Source organism: Megascapheus bottae, chromosome 16 (genome assembly GCF_031878675.1).
Source record: "Megascapheus bottae isolate mThoBot1 chromosome 16, mThoBot2.hap1, whole genome shotgun sequence".
Lineage (NCBI taxonomy): Eukaryota > Metazoa > Chordata > Mammalia > Rodentia > Geomyidae > Megascapheus > Megascapheus bottae.
Window position 1 is genome coordinate 19467813 of NC_143524.1, and position 19691 is coordinate 19487503.

Consider the following 19691-nt stretch of genomic DNA (forward strand, 5'->3'; position numbering starts at 1 on the left):
TTGACATGGGGTATATAGTTTTCACAGAGATTGCTTCTGCTTCTAAGTTTCCTTTGTTCGCTTGGTTTTATACAGTACCTATCCAAGACTAATAAGCCATTTTATTCTCCATTACAAAGGGAGAACAGAGATAGTAAATGCCTCTATTATCAAAAATTCTTCGCTATGTGATTTAGCCCATTAGAGCTTTGCTATTTTTTTAAAAAAATGGAAAAACATAAGGACCAGCTCTTACCAGGCAAAGACCTTATATTTGAGGTGTTCACATCTGCTGTGTTGTTTAAACATTCTTTTCTCCCTGTCTCTCCATCTTCCTTGCCTTGAACCTATTCTTTAACTAACCATCATCTCTCCATTCTTATCCCTTTCCCAGATAACCAGGACCTTTCCTGGCTAGACTCTATAATGAATGCCTACCAGTCAATAAGAAAATCTAGCACTTAAATAAGCACCACAAAAAGATACTCAAATAGCTAATAAGCACATGAAAAAGTGCACAAAATCATTACTCACTAGGAAGAGGCCAATTAAAGCCACCAGAAACTAGAATGCTAAACAAATGGAATTCTGGTAATGCTGCTCAGAGAGCAGCAAATAAAAACAGCCATCTGTACACTAGGCACTTCAGTACCAGCTGAACATATACAACCTAAAGCTGAGATCAACAATTTCACTACTAGACACATCATGGAATGGACAATGAACTCTGTGCACACACCCAGTTTCTGGGGATTTGCAAATCTGTATGAAAGGTGATAAATCCTCCAAAGACTTTGAGCTTCCCTGAATTGTCCATCAAGTACAATACGCAGGTATACCATGTCTTCTGTTTAATGCATGCTGAGCAGTTGCTCTAAGGAAGTTCATCTGATCTTCCCCCACAGGATGAGACAGTTCCTACCAAACTTTATTGTACCAACAGGCCCTGAAAAACAGAATTACTTTCTCAAGATCACACAACTAACCCAAGAAAGAGCTGAGATTTAAACAGGACCTCAGTTAGTTCCCTCAGATTTTTCATCCTGTGAGAACACTCCAGCTGGCTCCTTCATTCAGACAGCCAGCCCTGAAACGAGGAGAGAAAAGAAGTGTGAAGAATACCTGTACCCCCACCTGCCTGTGCTCCTATTTCTTCACCTACACAGGGACTAGCCTGCTTCTGGAAAGTGTTGGTTCAGAGGTCCCCTTCTCTGTTTTATTTTGTTTTTGTTTTTGTTTTTATTCAGAGCCTTGGTCTAGATCAGGACATGGCAAATTTACAGCCCATGAGCCATGTCTAGCCCATCACCTGTTTTTATAAAGTGTTCTTGAAACATAGTTGTTTATGTAGTATCATCTGTGTCTGCTTTTGCCCTACAATGGCAAAGTTCAATATTGCAACACAGACTATATGGCTCTCAGCGGCAAAAATGTTTACTATCTGACCCTTCCTTCATAGAAAAAGTTTGCTGATCCCTGACCCAGATGAATACATTTCCATTGTAGTCAGTCCCCCTCAAGGCCAGGAGGGGATTGATTTAGACAGGCACTGGTCCTGAACATCATGCCTTCTTGTCTTCGGGGTTCTGGGGAATTTCTTAGGGGCCTTAAGTTGCTTCCTACTCCTGATATGCTTATTCCTTTCCTCTGGTAACTAATACTAAAAGAACTTCTTTTGAGAAAGGAAATTAGAGTTTTCTCTGTGAATGGCATTTACATTTAATTGCCATCCAGCACAATATTGATTTTTGCTTGCTTGCTTTCCCTTTGTCTCTCTCTCTGTCTCTGTCTCTCTCTCTCTCTTTCTCTCTTTCTTTCTTTCCCAGACCTGGGGCTTGAACTCAGGGCCTGTGTACTGTTTCTGAGCTTCTCTGGCTAAAGGCTTGTACTCTACCACTTGAGCCACAGCGCCACTTCTGGCCTTTTCTGTTTATGTGGAACTGAGGAATCGAGCCCAGGCCTTCATGGCATGCTAGGCAAGCACTTTACCACTAGGTCATGTTCCAGGCCCCTAACATTGATTTTGCATTTCCTTTCTCTATTACATCTCAGCACTGGCTCATGCATATTCTGTCTTCATAGTGAATTGCCTGTGGAATATGGCCAATTGCTCACAATTTACACATGATAAAAAGGAACACTGGGTAGGAGTGCTGGGATATTAGCTCATGCCCCAAATTAATTTTGAATGTGTAACTGATAAAAGGAAACCACTACAAAGCTTACAACCCCCAAAGAACTTGACATTTCCTAAACTGAACATCAAGAGGCAACTATTTGTAATTTTACAGATTGTGTAGTGTGTTTAGATATCTAAAGCCAAAACCATTAGCTTAAATTAAATAATTTCTCTTCTACCAAAGGCCTCAATAAGTAACACAAAGATTTCCTAAATATATTTGAACGCTGAAAACTTGAATTTTATAGCAAGAAAGGCAGAAAATTCACTTTCATATTAGAATTAATAGTTTGAACTAAGAGTTCAGTTCAAAGCTTTGAATAAGCCTTTTAACAATAGTTGGACTCTAAAATGAGACTAGGCTTTGTTTTTACAAGGATTATCTCATTTAACTTCCTCAGCAGTAAGCAGATATTATAGTATTCTTTTCTTACTTTTTTTTTAATCTTTCATTTCTCTTTTCTCTTCCTTCCTTCCTTCCTTTCTTTTTTTTTTTTTTTTTTTTGTGCCAGTCCTGGGGCTTGAGCTCAAGGCTTGAGCACTGTCCTTGGGTTTTCTCAAGGATAGACCTGTACCACTTGAGCCACAGCACCACTTCTGCTTTTCCTATGTATGTGGTACTGAGGAATTGAACCTGAGTCTTCATGCAAGCTAGGCAAACACTCTGCCACTAGGCCAAACTCCTGGCCCCTCTTTTTTATTTCTTTCCGAGAGAGAGAGAGAGAGAGAGAGAGAGAGAGAGAGAGAGAGAGAGAGAGAGGGGGGGGGGGGGGGAGGGAGGGAGAGAGAGATTCAGAGTCATGAGTCTTGAAGTCAGGGCCTTACTCTCTCACCTAGCATTTTCTTTTTTCCTCAGGGTTAGCACTGTAGCAATTGAGCCACATCTCCACTACTGGCTTTTGGTGGATATAAGACTCCCTTGGATTTTTTCTGCCTAGGCTGACTTCAAGCTTTGATCCTCAGATTTCAGCCTCCTAAGTAACTACAATTATAGGCATGAACCACTAGTGCCTAGCTATTGATAGCATTTAATATCCCCATTTATAGTGAAGGAAATTAATAAGTAGAGGGTAAACAAAAGTTTACAAAAGCTTCACACACTTAACTCTTTTCTCCTTTCTGCACATGTCATAAAAAGTTATCAACGTGGGCCGGAAGTTTAGCCTAGTGGTAGAGTGCTTGCCTAGCATGCACAAAGACCTGGGTTCGATCCCTTGGTACCACATACATAGAAAAAAGCCAGAAATGGTGCTGTGGCTTAAGTGGTAGAGCTCTCTCCTTGAGAAAGCCCAAGGACAGTGCCCAGGCCCTGAGATCAATGCCCAGGACTGGCAAAGAAAAGAAAGAAGTTATTAATGCCCATTTCTTACTAGAAGCCCCATTGGTGAGACGGACCAGATAATTTCTTATTCACAAAGGGTAAATTGCTATCCTATTATACACTGTTCTAAGTTTTCAAGGCATGATTTCACTTTATTATCCAACAACCAACAATTTTGTCATCACTTTCACGGTTCAGATGAGTAAAAACTGAGACTCAAAGATGTAAAATAATTTGTGCAGGATCACAGAATTAGTAAAATAACAAAGTAGTTGAAAGTACTTTAAAACACCTTAAGAAAGGGCCATCTTAACTCACTAATGAATCCAGTTATGGATGCTGAGCTGTGATGTGTTGATGGACTAAGATCATGGGTCAGAGCTGGAGCAGAACCCAAAAGCTCTTTGCTTACTAAAAGGAGTAAAGAATTTGAATTTCCCAAGAGGCAGAGAGAGAACACTGGCATCTGGTATGGGGAAAAGGGCATGGAGGAAAACCCTCCAAGTATAGCCAAGTGGAACTTTGGAGGGAAGAAATTTCGAGAGATATTAAAATTGTGCTGGCGTGCATGCATCTGTGCATGTGCATGCGCGCGCGCGTGTGTGTGTGTGTTACATATGTCCTCAATCCTCCTCAGATCTACCAGAATACTGGGAATAAATTCCACCTTCCCACTGATGTGTGAGGAGTCTTTACAGGGTACCTTGTTGAGTGACTCTAAATCTGACTGCTGCAAGAGGAAGCAACAGCTAGCCTAATGCCCATGTCATAAAAATAATTTACAAGGAACGGATTCTAAGTCCTTTGTAGCAACCACATGATTATACTATATTAGGTATTCTTTAATACTCGATACTCAAACAACATTACTGGTTATCTGAGACTACGCTTCTATATTGCTTTCTGTGAACATTATTTTCCCCTTACTAACTCATTTAACCCTACTACCAGGCCCTTTTATGAAAGAGAAATTGAAGCAGAGTCAAGGCAAAATATGGTTATGACAATACTACTGGAAAGAAGCAGCTGGGATTGGAACTCAGTCAACATGGCCTTGAAGCCCACATTCTGACTCTCTAAACTTCCCAGTACAGGACGCTTGAAGCCCAGCAGCCCAAGGAGAAATCAGTAGGAAGCGTGGGGCCCTCTAAACACAGCTCCAGTTCCTGGGTTGATGGCGTCTACACTGTTTTTAGGGTTCTTGCTGAAGGTAGACTTCACTGACAAGGCAGATAAGGTCAATGACCCCACTAACACTGCAACTGCCTGCTGCTGTCTCAGACAGGAAAAGACTTTGGCGAAGAGCATGACCATCTGGTCCCCAGTCCCTCCCTGCCCCTGCTGATCACAGGGAAGAGCAGGCTCATCTGTCATTGGCTCACCTGCTGCTTCCAAAGAATACAGTCTTTAGTAACACAATAAAGCAAGGCATGGCACTCTCCAGAATGTGAGAACCAGGGCAAAACTATCATTGGGGCATCCAAGTCCACGTGTGTGTGTGTTTGTCTGAGAGACAGAAAGAGAGAGATGGGGAATTGAGGGTCTTGATATGTTGCTGAGGCCGTCTTTGAATTCTTAGGCTTAAGTGACTCTCCTGCCTCAGCCTCACAATTAGCTGGGACTATAAGTGGGTATCAGGGCACCACATTGTTATGTTCAAGTTCTTTAAAACTTGAAACACACCAAACTCTTTAAAATCAGTGCTAGCAGAAAGGTTAAAACTTCTTTTGGAAGACAGAGCAAAACATGGTAACGTTAAGAGCAGGAAACTCCAATAACCTGGCTGTCACCTCCTTTACTTTTCCTTGCCTCAACCAAGATTTATTTATCATCAATGGAACTCCATGTAAATGTCTTGACTGGGGTGTGGTTTGGGTCTCTCCTCCTTTACAAAAGGCAGAGGTGACTAAGAACTAATGATTTTGTGTGGTTGGTGGCAAGAGGAAGGATTGTGTATTAGAAGACCCATTAACTATTAGAGCCATTTTCACAAGGACATTAAGCCCTTTACTTAGCAATTACTCAGGGAATAAACACTGATAAGGTGTTCCAGCAGCCCAGGTGCACAGCAACATCTGTCAGGCACTGCCTCTGGAATCTTTTCAAACAGATCTTCCAGCAACGCAGCAGTTCTGGGAGTTCCACACTGACACTTTATAGGCTGGGGTGGAAATGCATAGTTTAAGGATTCACAAGAGAAACTTGGCAAGGTCAGCTAATTTAGTACCAAATAATATATGTAATGCCTCTCCCCCCATGTCTCTCTCTCTGTGTCTCTCTCTGTCTCTGTTCCTCTATCTCTCTCTTTCTGTACTAGGGTTTGAACTGAGGATCTTGCTACAGCTTGAGCCATGTCCTCAGCCTAAATAATGCATAATTAAACTGACACCAGAATTTAGGCACCAGTTTCACATACTGATTGTTTTGTTTGAAAAGAAAAATCCCATCCACTAAAAGCACAGCTTGAAAACATAAATATACAGAATCATTTATCTATGTTTGTTTACAGTGATAGAAATTCAGTACAGATCCTTATGCTTATTTTATTTTTTTTTTCAGGTAATGTCTTACCATTACCTTTGCTCAGGCTGACTCCAAACTAGCAATTCTCTTGTTCCTACTTCTCACGTAGCTGAGATTAAACACATGTGCCACCACACCCATCTTCATTTTATTCTTATAACCATCTCAGCTTCCAAGTTCCCAGAGGTTGAAAGACGTAGTCAGAGACAAGCCATGAGGAATACTGCAGCATACAGCTGTGGCCTGGCAGAAAACATGTCCAACACTCTTTCCTCTACATTATACTACATTCGAGTGTTGGTGATGAAATGCACAGTTGGGCAACTTCTTGGCTATAATGTTTGTTTTGGTGATAAGAAGTTAGGGAACAGTGTTATAGAAAATTCTTAGAATTTGGATTGTCTCAAGAAACTCACCAAGACCTCTCCAGTTCATTCTGTCCCTGAGCTCTATTCAACACTGCTGTTCCAGAAACTTCTTTTATGAAACAAGCTCTCCCACTTGTCCTTCGTGTCCATCCTGCTCATACCTCTGAACAAAGCTCCCAAGTTCCAGTGAGCCATTCCTGTGATGCTGTGACAAAACAAACACTTGGTCATCTAAGGAGACATTTGTTTTGTCTTGCTCACAGGTCTGCTGGTCGAGGACAATGCTGTTGAACTCAATTTTGTTCCTTAACTTCTAGGGCCCAGGGAGAATAGGCAGTAACCATGGAAAGCATACTCTTTCCTTGGTGCTCAATGGAATACACAGCAAAGTGAACAATGCAAACACTATTACAGCTTCTCTTAGAGAAATGTCCATTCACATTTCATTGGCCCAAGTCAGTCTTTGGCCAAATTTGAATCCACACATCCCAAGATGGGAAGAGGGGAGTGAAGATTGAATGATTTGTCAATCTGTCATGCCAGCCAAGAATGTGCTTCCATGAAGGGCGCAATCATTCCAAAACTCTTCAAATCTAAAACATTTATCAAAAAATAACAGACAAATACTTCCCTATTTATCCAGCAGGGTATCAAAAAGAGATGCCCTTTTAAAGATTTATCCCAAGAGACCCAATGGGGATAGACAATGATTGTCTTCCATACTGACACTGACCCAACATGAAAATTATTCAGCTCATACTGGGATATTTATAACAAGTCCTTCATTTCTAATGATTTGTCCAACTGAAGCCTCCACCCCCCCCCACCTCCACATCTTCAGTGTGGAAGGGACCTCACAATGGAGTGGTTTACCAGTTCTACCCTCAACTCAATTTCTAGCAGAGAGATTCGTGGCTAAGGTGCAGAACAGCAGGTAGGAAAAGAGACTCCTGACTTTGACAGTGTACATTTGGGTCTCCTGATGCCGTAAACCATTTCTTCCTCCACCTAAACCCTCAGTCCCCCACCCCCCTTTTCCCTACCAATTTTTCAGGCTGAGTAGACTACTGAATGTATGAAGCCCTGGGTTTGATGCACAGCATCTGTCTCTCTCTCTCTCTCCCTCTCTCTCTGTCTCTCTCTCTCTCTCTCTCTCTCTCTCTCTCTCTCTCTCTCTCTCTCTCTCTCACACACACACACACACACACACACATTCACACACTCACACACACACACACCCACACACAGTTTTTCAACATGCTCTCCTCCTCAATGAGTCAACTTCAGCACAGACCTTAGGGTTGGGTCAAATTTGTTTCCAGGTAATTCCATTCCCTTAAACAGTGCTTGATTCTCAAGTTGAAAGTGACCCAGAATGGGCCATAAGACTCTATAGAGGAAATCTTGTGGAAGTAGTAGCTTTCAAAGTTTTCTTGTGTCAGGGAGAACACCCTACCTAGGAACTTTCACCCTGAACCCTAGCTGTGTTTCTCTGTCACTGTAAGAGACTGGCTTCTGCTTGGGGGATGAAAGCCACAAGTAGATGGCAGAGCGGCCAGATGGAAAAATCAGACATCTCCAGGATATGGCTGAGCCACTGAGTCACCTTCGCATGAAGTTTGCCCTAACTGTCCTAGCCTTCATGTGACATGACAAAATGTCTGTGACACCAGCTTGTAAATACAGGCATCCTAAAAATACCCACCTCAGCCACTTACTAGCATTAATTTGTCTTGGGGCAAGACACCTAATTTCTTTCTTTAGCAGTACCAAGGTTTTAACTCAGAGCTTCACGCTTGCCAGGCATCTCTCACTTTAGCCATGATCACAACTCTTTTTTTAAAAAAAAAAAAAAAAAAACCTTTATTTTTCCCACACAGTCTTCAGATTTTTTTTTTTTACTCAGCCAGGTCTTGGATCAAGATCCCCTTACCTTTACCTGCTGTGTGACTGCATAGACATTACACTGCTCAGCTTGTGGACTGGGGTGATGATGGTCTCACCAACTTTTTTTTTTTTTTTTTTTTTTTGCCAGTACTGGGTTTGAGCTCAGGACCTGAGCACTGTCCTTGGACTTTCTCAAGGCTAGAGCTCTACCACTTGAGCCTCAGCACCACTTCCGGCTTTTTTCTATGTATGTGGTACTGAGGAATCGAACCCGGGTCTTCATGCATGCTAGGCAAGCACTTTAACCACTAGGCCAAATTCCCAGCCCCTCTCACCAACTTTTTGCCCAGACTAGTCTCAAACCACAATCCTCATGATTTCTTATTTTTGTACCTATGCCACACAGTAACAACAGTGCAAAGAAAGCATTCACAAACCGATGGTGGTCAGGCAGCTGGTCTGGGTGCAATGCCTCACGGGTGGGTTTGATTTTGCTACAGGAGGTGGCTGGCACCTGCTGACAATAACTACCAGGCTTAGTTTTGGCACCCCCTAGACATTTCCCTTAGAAATGTACTAATAATCCTCCCAATATGAAGAAGCTATGTGTTTGCTTAGGGTACATCTAAACCACAGACCACTACCAAGCTACTAAGGGGTGGAAGCCCCCGGGGGAAGGAAGATAGGGATGCTTTTTGTCTTAAACATTATATGCTTATTACATAACCTCATTTAGCAATATGAGAAAATATACACAAGCAATATGGGAAAAGTAAAAGAAAATTCACATCTGATCCCATGCTCCAAAAGAAATCCTTGTGTGCCCTGGTGGATATGTCCTTCTCAGTCATTAACTGCTTTAAGAAGGAGAAGGAGAATGAAAGAAAGCTGCTGTCATACACTCTACCACAAGGAGGAATTGGTGAAGTATCTTTCTGTTCTTTAGAAGGCAACTCTGCAGTGTCTTTGAAAAGACAGAATGCACTTGCTCTTTGGCTCTGTGATTTTGGTTCTAGTAATTCATGCTCTGGAAAAAAAACTGGCAAGGTCCTAGCTAGTCTTCTACTTATTTCATGTCTGCCCTGTCAATCCTCAGAGCAATCTTATTATGATGCTTTTACTAACAGCTTTAATTTACACACTGTCTATGTGGGAACTCAAGGGCCCCATGGGAACTATGAAAGAATGTATGAAGAATGAATGATGCCAGCAGAAAACTACTGGTTGTGTGATAGCTTAGGCTGAGTGCGTCTGACTTTCTGCAGCAATCCTCTCAAAAGACAGGAATAAGTACACCTGTATTTTATTGCTCATTCCTGAAATCCCAGCTATGATGGAGGTGGAGGTAGAAGATTCACTGTTTGAAGCCAGTCCATGTAAAAGCATGAGACTCTTAGAAACAAACTAAAATAAAAAAGAACTGAAGTAGCCAGGCTCAGTGGTTCACGCCTATAATCCTAGCTACTCAGGAGGCTGAGATGTGAGGATCGGGGTTCAAAGCCAGCCTGGGCACTAAAGTCCGTAAGACTCTTATCTCCAATTAAAACCGATTGCTGTGGCTCAAGGAGTAGGGTAGGAGCCTAGAGCTGAAGAGCTCAGGGACAGTGCCCAGGCCCAGAGTTCAAGCCCCATGACTGACAAAAAAGAACTGAAGTGGCTCTTAGTAAGGATGAGGCCCTGAGCTCAACAAATCTCAGTATCCACATACACACACACACACACACACACACACACACACACACACACACAAAAGTATATAAAAAGTTCATGAAACTCATCTCCAATTAATCATCAGAAATCTGGAGATGGAGGTGTGGCATAAGTGCTAGCCTTGAGCAAAACAAAAGCTCCGGGAAAGGAGTCAGGCTGAGTTAATGACCTTGGACACACATGCACGCGTGCGTGTACACACACACCTACACACACACACACACACACACACACACACACACACACACACACACACAGAGTCAGGTGCTAGTAGCTCACGCCTGTAATCCTAGCTATAAAGAAGACTGAGATCTGAGGTCCTCAATGTGAAGCCAGCCCAGGCAGGAAAGGTCATGAGACTCTTTTTTTTTTTTTTTTTTTGCCAGTCCTGGGCTTGAGCTCAGGGCATAAGCACTGTCCTTGGACTTTCTCAAGGCTAGAGCTCTACCACTTGAGCCTCAGCACCACTTCCGGCTTTTTCTATGTATGTGGTACCAAGGAATCGAACCCGGGTCTTCGTGCATGCTAGGCAAGCACTTTAACCACTAGGCCAAACTCCCGGCCAGTCATGAGACTCTTATCTCCAATTAAATACCAAAACGCCAGAAATAGAGCTGTGGTCATGTGCATCAATGTACCTAACTACCCTTAGAATGTATGCCTCCAGGAGACTAGGGACTCCTGTCACTTTATGTATAGCTGTGTGACAGAAAGTAGCATAAAACAACATAAGTAGCTAAATACATGTTTGTTATTCAATGAATAGCTCCTCCGGAGAGAGAAACTGAAGGCTGAAGAATCTGAAAAACAGCTCATGTTTAATTACATAGTACCTCTTCTTCTGTGCATGAAATTATATAGTGTTTGCATCGTGTGTGTGTGTGTGTGTGTGTGTGTGTGTGTGTGTGTGTGTGTAAGTGTGTGCTGGTCCAGAAATTCTTAAGAGTTCTAACCAAGAAAAAAAATAAGATCGTAGGGATGGAACTGAACGGTGTCCTTCTAGCTTCCTAGGCTTTATGAGGACTCTTCTAGGCAACAGGGTCTGTCACTTAAAGTGGATACAACTCACTCCTAGCAAGTTCCATCTCTGGGGAATAATTATCCATTTCTTCCCACTGGGCACCCCACCTGATCAATAAGCCACTCTTCCAAGTAACAGGAATCCAATGTCAAAATGACAGCAGTGAATCTTGTTTTCATGCTTGAGAAGGTCTTACAGATCAATAAACATTAGGAGACAAAACCATGTGTATTTTTTTCTTTCTATTGCTTTTCAATATTTGTTTAAGTTTTCATTCTGATTAAGCACTCTGAAAAGCCTCAAGGATCAAAAGCTCCTGATGAATTACAGATCGGTGTGTAATCACATCACCGGGTTCGTCTGTTACGTTGGGAGACCATTAAAGGAGGGTCGAATAGTGGTGGTTTTACTGTGGTTTGCCAGTTACCTTAGAGTATGGGAATGACTACGTATTATAACAGTTGCAGGTTATAGGATTCTAACAGTGAAAATGATAAGTTGTCCCAAATATGATGGTTAACAGAGACCAGGACAAGAGAATATGACTTTGATTTACATCAAGCTACTCCACACAGTTGAAGAGAATATTGAGGGTCTACTAGTACCTTCTCCGTTTTTTTTTTTTGTGAAGGGGATATCTATATATTCTCTTACTTATACCATTTCTCACAGCAAGATGGCTTGGGAACAGATTTTCAGTGGAGTCTGGAACAACATCATCTTTGATTTTCTTAAGACTTACTGATGTCACTCCAAAAGCAGCCCAAGTTGGCCTGGAACTCACAGTCTTTCTGTTTCTGTCTGGAATTATAGGCCTGTACCACTTCACTCAGTTTGTAGAAACATCATTTGTTTGGGGTTGGGATGGAAATCAGCGGGTTCTCCTTTGTATTCCTCCAATACATTTGTTTCTCGTTTGTTATCCTTGATACACTATAGTCTGTTATTATTTTGAAATATTTCATACTGAAAAGCCAAAAGGATAGTAGCTAGGTAAATTTCTGCACATAATCCCAACAATTGGTGGTAATTTCCTATATTCTCTCTTTCCATATATATGTATATATATGTATATCTGTCTATGTGTTTCCATGTAAATTACACACATCATGATAATTCACCTCTAGATATTTCAACTTGTATTCTTCCCAGAGGGGGAAAAACAAAAACAAAAAAACAAACCTGGGGAGGGGGTAGGAATGGTGTTGAGCATAGATAAGAGGATCACAGTTCAAGTTTAACTCAGGCAAAAAGCTAACACAGGAGATCCTATCTGTGAAAAACATAATAACAACAAACAAGGGTCATTCATTCTTTCCTTTTCTTTTTTCTTTTTTTAGTCGGTTGTGGGGCTTGAACTCTGGGCCTGGGCACTATCCCTAAGCTCTTCAGATCAAGGCTAGTACTCTACCACTTGAGCCACAGCGCCACTTCCAGGAACATTCATTCTTATGTCCATATTCTCATTCCTCTTACAATCTCATTTATTGGCTAGCTTTCTTTTCCTTGGCTGTCAGCTTCACAAGGAATAGGATGTGGCTCTTGGCTTTCTACACTCAGCACCCAGATCACAGCATGTCCTTAATAGAGATTGATTGCTCATGGCTCATGCTCTATTACTTGAATCACATCTTCAGCCCAAAGTATGTATCTATTGAAAGAAAGAACAACTTCCATGCTCCAGATCCTCCAGGTAGGAGGGGTTTTAGGCTCTGTAAACAACACACACACACACACACACACACACACTCTTAATGGTCCAGTTCAGAAATCCCTCCCATAATTCCACAGTACTCACTCTCTCTGGTTAAGCTTTACTTTCCTCTACACCTCATCTCACTCTGCATTTCCCTGAGCCATGAATAACTCCGATGCTTCAGATGTCCCTGCCTTGCCTTTTCAAAAGGTAAATGCCATTAAGTCACTTTTCTGCTTAGAATCCTTCTATATGTTCATTGGACACAGACTAGCTCTCCAGGCTTAGGTTCTAAGCTGGAGGCATTCATCTTCTTCTCCCTCTCTAGACTTCAGCCTACCTTTAACCTCCGGTCTGTGCATGAACAATTCAGAACACACATCATGCCTGTCCATGTCTCCATTCCCTCCAACCGACATACCTCCTTCCAGTACCTCGATTTCTCAGACATGTTTTCCAGGGCCCATTCAACTACCTGCCCAGCCCTAAAGAGTGATCACTTTGACTTCATGCACAGTAGAAGTCTATTAACTGCTGCCTAGATCAACAGAAAGAACGTCCCTACTTTCTCCTCTGTACCCCAGTCAGCTACAGCCCTAGCTGTCCCCGTTCTTTTTGGGGCCCCACCTCCATCCATTTCCAGCCCCTCCCTCTCCTTGTCTTGCACCTTCTCAGTCCAGTACAGCCCAGCCCTGTTCCCAGGTCCCAACTCTCAAATCTATCCTTCCCCAACCCTGCCCTGCCTTGTTGGGCCCCAGCTCTCCCCCTTCCTCCCATTCCATAGCTCTGCCTCATCCTGTTCCAGGGCCCCAACTTCACACCTTCCCAGCCCAGCCTAATCCTGTTCCACCCCTGCCCAGCCCTACTCTGCTACCAAACAATCTCCTGACAACAACTTCAGCATGCACCTTCCAAAAGTTTGCAAGGGCCAGGAGTGCTGTTCCCTATCTGAAGGAAAAAACAACAGCCATAGGCCTGGTCTTTTATTTTTTTGAAAGTCTGACTTCTCCCACAGGAATGACCATATCTGTTGCTGAAGAAAGATGAGTTATAACTAGACACTAGAAATGAGAAGAAAATTTGAAAGAGTTATAGACCTGCTTTAATTTTCATTCTAGGACAGGGGAAAGAGTATAACCCAAGCCCGGCATTGTGGCTCATGCCTGTGGTCTTAGATACTCAGGAGGCTGAGATCTGAGGATCAAGGTTCAAAGCCAGTCTGGGCACAAAAGGACACGAGACTCTTATCTCCAATTAACCTCTAGAAAAATGTAAAGTGAGGCTTGGCTCAAAGGCAGAGTGGAAGCCTTGAGCCGAAGAACTCAATGTCCAGGCCCAGAGTTCAAGCCCCATGACCCACCAAAAAGTAAAAAATGTATAACCCAAGAAGAAGAAACAAATAAAGACAGCAATAGACAAAAATAAAATTGGATTCTTAAATACACTTCATGAGTTGTTTATTTAACATAAATCTCCCACATAAACAATAACTGCTTAGCCTAGTCTCTTTTCAAGTAAGAGATACTATTCACTGACTCAGCATTCTTGATTCTGTCCATATCACCTCTGAAAATTTCTACTTTTTTCAAGCAAGACAGAAGCTGATGACAGTAGACAATCACAGTTCCTGCTTGCCTTAAACTGACAACTTGGTTGTCGTTGTTCTACAAAGTTATAGACTGGATGCTATCCTCTATACACAAAGACTTAGAGAAAACCTATCTAGGTCTAGACAGTACTAGATCAACACAACACACTCCAGTAAACATAGCCTAATTCAATCTGCTCCTGGATACCTGTGTGAGCTTCTCCATACTTTAATTACCTTACCATAAGATAGGAATAACAAAAAAGTATTCATATTGGTAGTATAATCAGGTAGAGTAGATGAGGAAATAAAAAAAGGTTTTAAAACACTGGCATAGTACAAAGGATTTGATTAGGTTACCATGCAGTTATTATTATACTGCATTACTTCTCAAAATGAAATCTCATCATATTTAGATTATCAGTACTACCACATTGAAAAGCATGTTCTTCAAAGGACTCAGTGGTAAAAAGCAGAATTTATAGCCGGATTGCCTGGATTTGAATTGTACAAGAATGTGAGGCACATTGAATCAGCATTATCCACTATTGTTACTAATGTAGGGAGATAATATAGTAATATAAACAAATAATTAATGGAGGGAGAGCTCGTTAAGGCAGGTGTTACTAGACAATGGTCACATCAATAAACTGACAAATACCTGAAGATTCTGGTCACCCAAAGATATCTGGGGTCAAATGGCACAAATATCCCTCATTAGTTATTGGAAAATAGTTCTAATATCCCTATTATCTTTTTTAATGGTATAGATTTGTGTATCAGCGATGTAAGCTCTCTCACATTCTTCAGATCATCTCTACATTATTTATAATGCTAATAGAATATAAATAGTTATTATACTACTACATTGGTTAGAAAATAATGACAAGGAGAAAAACCTGTATGTTCATTACAGACGCAACATATTAAAAAAAAATTCAATCCCAAGTCGTTTGAACTCTCAATTGCAGAACCTTTAACAAGGATAGGGCTCCGTTTCTCTAACTGGGGAACTGCCAAACTTGACTTCAGTTGCTTCCGTTTGTTTGTTTATAAGCAGAAAGTTCCTTTCAAGCAAATAGAGCATCTTGAACCCAGGAGATCATCCTTCCTGGATCATCCTTCCTCTCAGCCCCACTGCCCCACACCCTACCACCTGCAGCTCCCAGTTTTTTGTATTACCTGGTCTGGTTCTTTCCTCCAGGGTGGATCCTACCTTGCAAGTGAGAGATGGAAGCTCTCTGGCCCTCCAGCCTGCTGAGAAGGTGACATTTTCACAGGCCCAGCTCTCTTTGATTCTGGCTCACCACTCACTGACCTAGGGCCTGAAGTGTGATCGCAAAGCAAGCGGAAAATACGAAACACCAATACACCCTACAGGAAATTGTTGTGTAGTTGATTCCAGAACTGAAAAACAAATGTAACATTGGAGAAAGGAGGGTAAAGTGCCATTCAAGGCCATTGTTACAGTCACTGCTGTGTGGCTTAGGGAAACAAAGGGGGCCTGTGTGCAGGAGGACAATGCTGTTGTGTTACCAGTTGCATCTGTATTACTCCCCAGGACAAGAGACAAGAAACCAGGCCACTATGTCTTCTTCAGTCTGATGTCTCTAGCCTTCACTAATCCTGGTGACCAGGCATTCTAAGCTAGGAAGGAGACTGAGATATTCAACCTATGGTTTTTTAGAGCAGGGCATGACTCCTCAAAGGAAACTAACTGGACCCAGTATGGTGACTCACACGGTAATCCTAGCTACTCATAAGATGGAGGTAGGGAGGATCTCAACTTAAAGCAAACCAGGGCAAAAAGCTGGCAAGACTCCTCTCCACCAATAATAATAATAAAAAAAAAACACCTGGGTATAGTGGCAGATTTACCCTGGAAGGATAAATGGGGAGGTGGGGGCGTGAACAAACAGTCCAGGCTGGTCCCAGACCAAACACTCACAGCCCCATTTAAAAACTAATGAAGGCGGGGCCGGGAGTTTGGCCTAGTGGTTAAAGTGCTTGCCTAGCATGCATGAAGACCCAGTTCGATTCCTCGGTACCACATATAGAAAAAAGCTGGAAGTGGTGCTGAGGCTCAAGTGGTAGAGCTCTAGCCTTCAGAAAGTCCAAGGACAGTGCTCAGGCCCTGAGCTCAAGCCCAGGACTGGCAAAAAAAAACAAAAAACAAACAAACAAAAAAAAAAACTAATGAAGGCACCAGGCACTGGTGGTGCATACCTATAATCCTAGCTACCTCAGAAGGCTGAAATCTGAGGCTAGTGGTTCAAAGCCAGCCCAGGCAGGAAAGTCCCTGAGACGCCTTATCTCCAATAAACAACTCAGAAAAAGTCAGAAGTGGCATCATTGTGGCTCAAGTGGTAAAGTACTAATCTTGGGCCAAAGAAGCTCAGGAATAGTGCTCAGGCCCCAAATTTAAGTCTCAAGACCAACACCAAAAAGAAAAAAGAACAACTAATGAGAGTAAAAGAGACTGGGAATGTGGCTTAAGTAGAACACTGACTAGAAATATCAAGGTCTGGAGTTCAAACCCCAGGATCACAGTGGAAGAGGTACCATCCTTCTTCCTTTTCCTTTATCAATGTTCAGAGACTCAACGTAGAGCTGGAAAGGATACAGATAAAATTCCTCCGAACAACTGGGCCATTTGTATGACGGGTCACCTGAATGCCACCATTCACCAGCCATCAAGCATGGTAGGAGCAGCCAATAAGGCCTGATGGTCATTATATGGCTCACAGCCCCAGAGCCCCTGCTAGACCAATACAGCTGCAAAGACTTCAGAAGCCCTTGCTTTCAAATCCTGGCTCTAGCACTATGGACTAGGGAGTTATTTCTTTACCCCCCTCACACACACACCCTGAGTCTTAGTTCTCCCATCTGCAAACTGGAATTGTTATTGGATTACAGGGAGAATTAAATGAGTTAATACCTAGGAGACCTTTAGAACCATGCATAGCTCACAAGAAGAGAACACAGACCACGAATGGCAGGTTAGATACCTATGTGGCCCTGTCCACTTGTTCAGAATCATGAGGAGACTGTAGTGATGACTGGAAGCTCAGGATGCAAAGTCTCCACATTCAGTTCTCTGCTTATTATGCCTAACATTCCTTCCCTAGATTCCTGAAGGAAACTAACAGATACTCTCAGGGACGAATGTATGGTGAGGCTTAACTGGGACACAAGTCAGTGGTGGCGACTGGACATTTGTTGTTAGCAGAGAGCCAGGGCTTAGCTCCAGCCAACTGCTAACAGTATGCATATGGGGGAACGGCACAATTGAACTAGCCCATTTTTAAAGAAGCACCAGAAGTCTAGACAGTGTATGTCAATTTTCCCAGTTTTGCAACACTGCAGACCAAACATTGTCAATGTGAATGAGCTCTAAAACATGCATCTGTTCCATGTGATCTGGGCGTTGACGCCATTTTACAAGCCACTGCACCTCTAATCATACTCACGGGTTTGGCTGTCAACTTGCTTGCTACCTCCTGGTGCCACGGTCTGAGCACCATGTTAGGGCTTCTCCCTTCCAAATTTACACTGAGATTGTAACCTTTAAGTGGTAGGAGGAGGAGGAAGGGCCCTGAAGGGATGTACCTTCATCGTGAACTTAATGTCATCATAAAAGAACCCAAAAGAAGAAACAAAGAACCTGAGAAGCTCATTCCATCACGAGAGAACATAGGTGTGAACTAAGAACCAGTCCTCACCTGACGCCAGCTTTGCTGGCACCTTGATCCTGGACCCCTTAGCTTCTAGACTATGAGTAATATATAAGCCTATCCAGTTGATACCATTTGATCACAGCAACTCCAACATACTACGATACTGGGTAAGCTCACCAGCCACTCCAAAAATGCTCCTTACCTACAGCAGGGGACATAATATCAGAAACATTAGGCAGTCACTTGCCCTGCAATCCACCCAGGTCTCAGTCTGTAAGATCAAGGTTAGGAAAGGAGAAACAGAAAAAAAAAAAAAACAAAAATAAAAACAAAAACAGAGGACGAAGTCTCTAAAAGGTCCTTTAGTCATATTAACCTCCAGGCATATCTGATAAAGAAGGTTGCCAGGAAGTATTTGTAGGACCAAAGACAGAGCAGGCTAAACATCCCATAATATACATCATTTCAAATGAACAGAAGTTGTTTCAGAGGTAAAAGGTCCTTGCTATGCAAATACAACATACAAGAACCAGATGGATCACAAGGAGCAACCCAGGAGGATGGTTATAATCGAGAAGGTGAAGCCAGGTACAGATGGATCACACTTATAATCCTAGCTACTCAAGAAGCTGAGACTTGGAGGACTGTTAAAAGTTGGCCCTGGTAGAATAGTCTGTGACATTCTATTTCCAATTAACCAGTCAAGTGCCAAATTAAAGGCAAGACTCAAGTGTCAGCCATGAGGAAGAAAACAAAGTGAGAGCACAAGGTTGTGAGTTCCAGCCCACTACCTGTGCATGTACATGCACACCCACATCTACCCACCCACCCCCACACACAGACAAATAAGTGTTGGTGAAGATGTAGAGAAAATCAATGAACATTAGTTATCACATGACTCAGACATTCAATTCTTACACATGCAGCCCAAGAGGAAATATATATATGTATATACATACATATACATATATATATGCACAAACACCAGTCCATGCTTGTTTATAGTAGCATCATTCATAATAGCCAAAGATGAAAACAGCCCAAATGTCTACCAATTGGTGAATGGAAAAACCAAATGTAGAATATCCACATATAGTGAAATACTAGTCACAAAAAAGTGCAACAATATACTGATATATACTATAACATAAACCCACAAAACTTTAGGCTAGCTGAAATAAACAATTATAAAAAACCACATATCATATGAAATGGGCAGATAGGCAAATCTACTGAGACAGAAAAGTAGATTTGTGATTGCCTAGGTGATCAGCAAAAGTGTTCAAGGGAAGAATGATGGCTAAAGGGGATGGTGATTCTTTCAAGAGTGATGAGTATGTACTAAAATTGATCATGGTTATGGCTAGAAAACTCTATGAATATATTAAAAGCCACTGAAATGGATACTTTAAGTGAATAAATTGTACAGCATGTACAGGTGAATTATATCTCAGCAATACTATTATTTTAAACGCCTGCAACTAAAATTGCTGCCTGTATTTTGTTTAAAAAGTCTAGGTCCACATTCTTGTCTTTATATCTGTGCCTCTAGGGAAAAAAAAAAACCAAAAAACAAAAACTGGACAAGCACTCCAAAGGTTGGTTTCTTTTGAAGACTCAAGGTTCAGACTAGGAAGAGCAAATGGCCTGTTTACCCCAGAACTCTCGGGGTGTCTACTTGAGAAGTTCTGTGTCCCCCCCAAACTGCTAATATCTGAGCAAACGTGGATAGTTACCACAGT

General features: G+C 42.1%; 1 protein-coding gene and 1 pseudogene across 6 annotated transcripts in view; both read right to left on the minus strand.

Moving 5' to 3' along the window:
* The window catches only part of Prr5l (proline rich 5 like), a 141399-nt gene extending 125881 nt beyond the window's left edge, over positions 1-15518 (minus strand). Inside the window, exon 1 of the mRNA XM_090347875.1 lies at positions 15455-15518. The gene's annotated coding sequence lies outside the window, so the exon portion shown is untranslated. The remainder of the gene's footprint in view (positions 1-15454) is intronic.
* LOC150052965 (spermine synthase pseudogene) overlaps positions 1-15542 on the minus strand; it is a 35684-nt pseudogene extending 20142 nt beyond the window's left edge. For 2 of the 5 annotated variants that reach the window (XR_016538045.1, XR_016538044.1), the window contains exon 1: positions 15455-15539. The product of XR_016538045.1 is annotated as a spermine synthase pseudogene, transcript variant X2 (transcript). Of the gene's footprint in view, positions 1-6056; positions 6394-6418; positions 6576-15454 lie in introns of those variants that run through there. The other 3 variants (XR_016538047.1, XR_016538046.1, XR_016538049.1) reach the window with 3 other exon arrangements.
* Positions 15543-19691: the final 4149 nt, after the last annotated feature.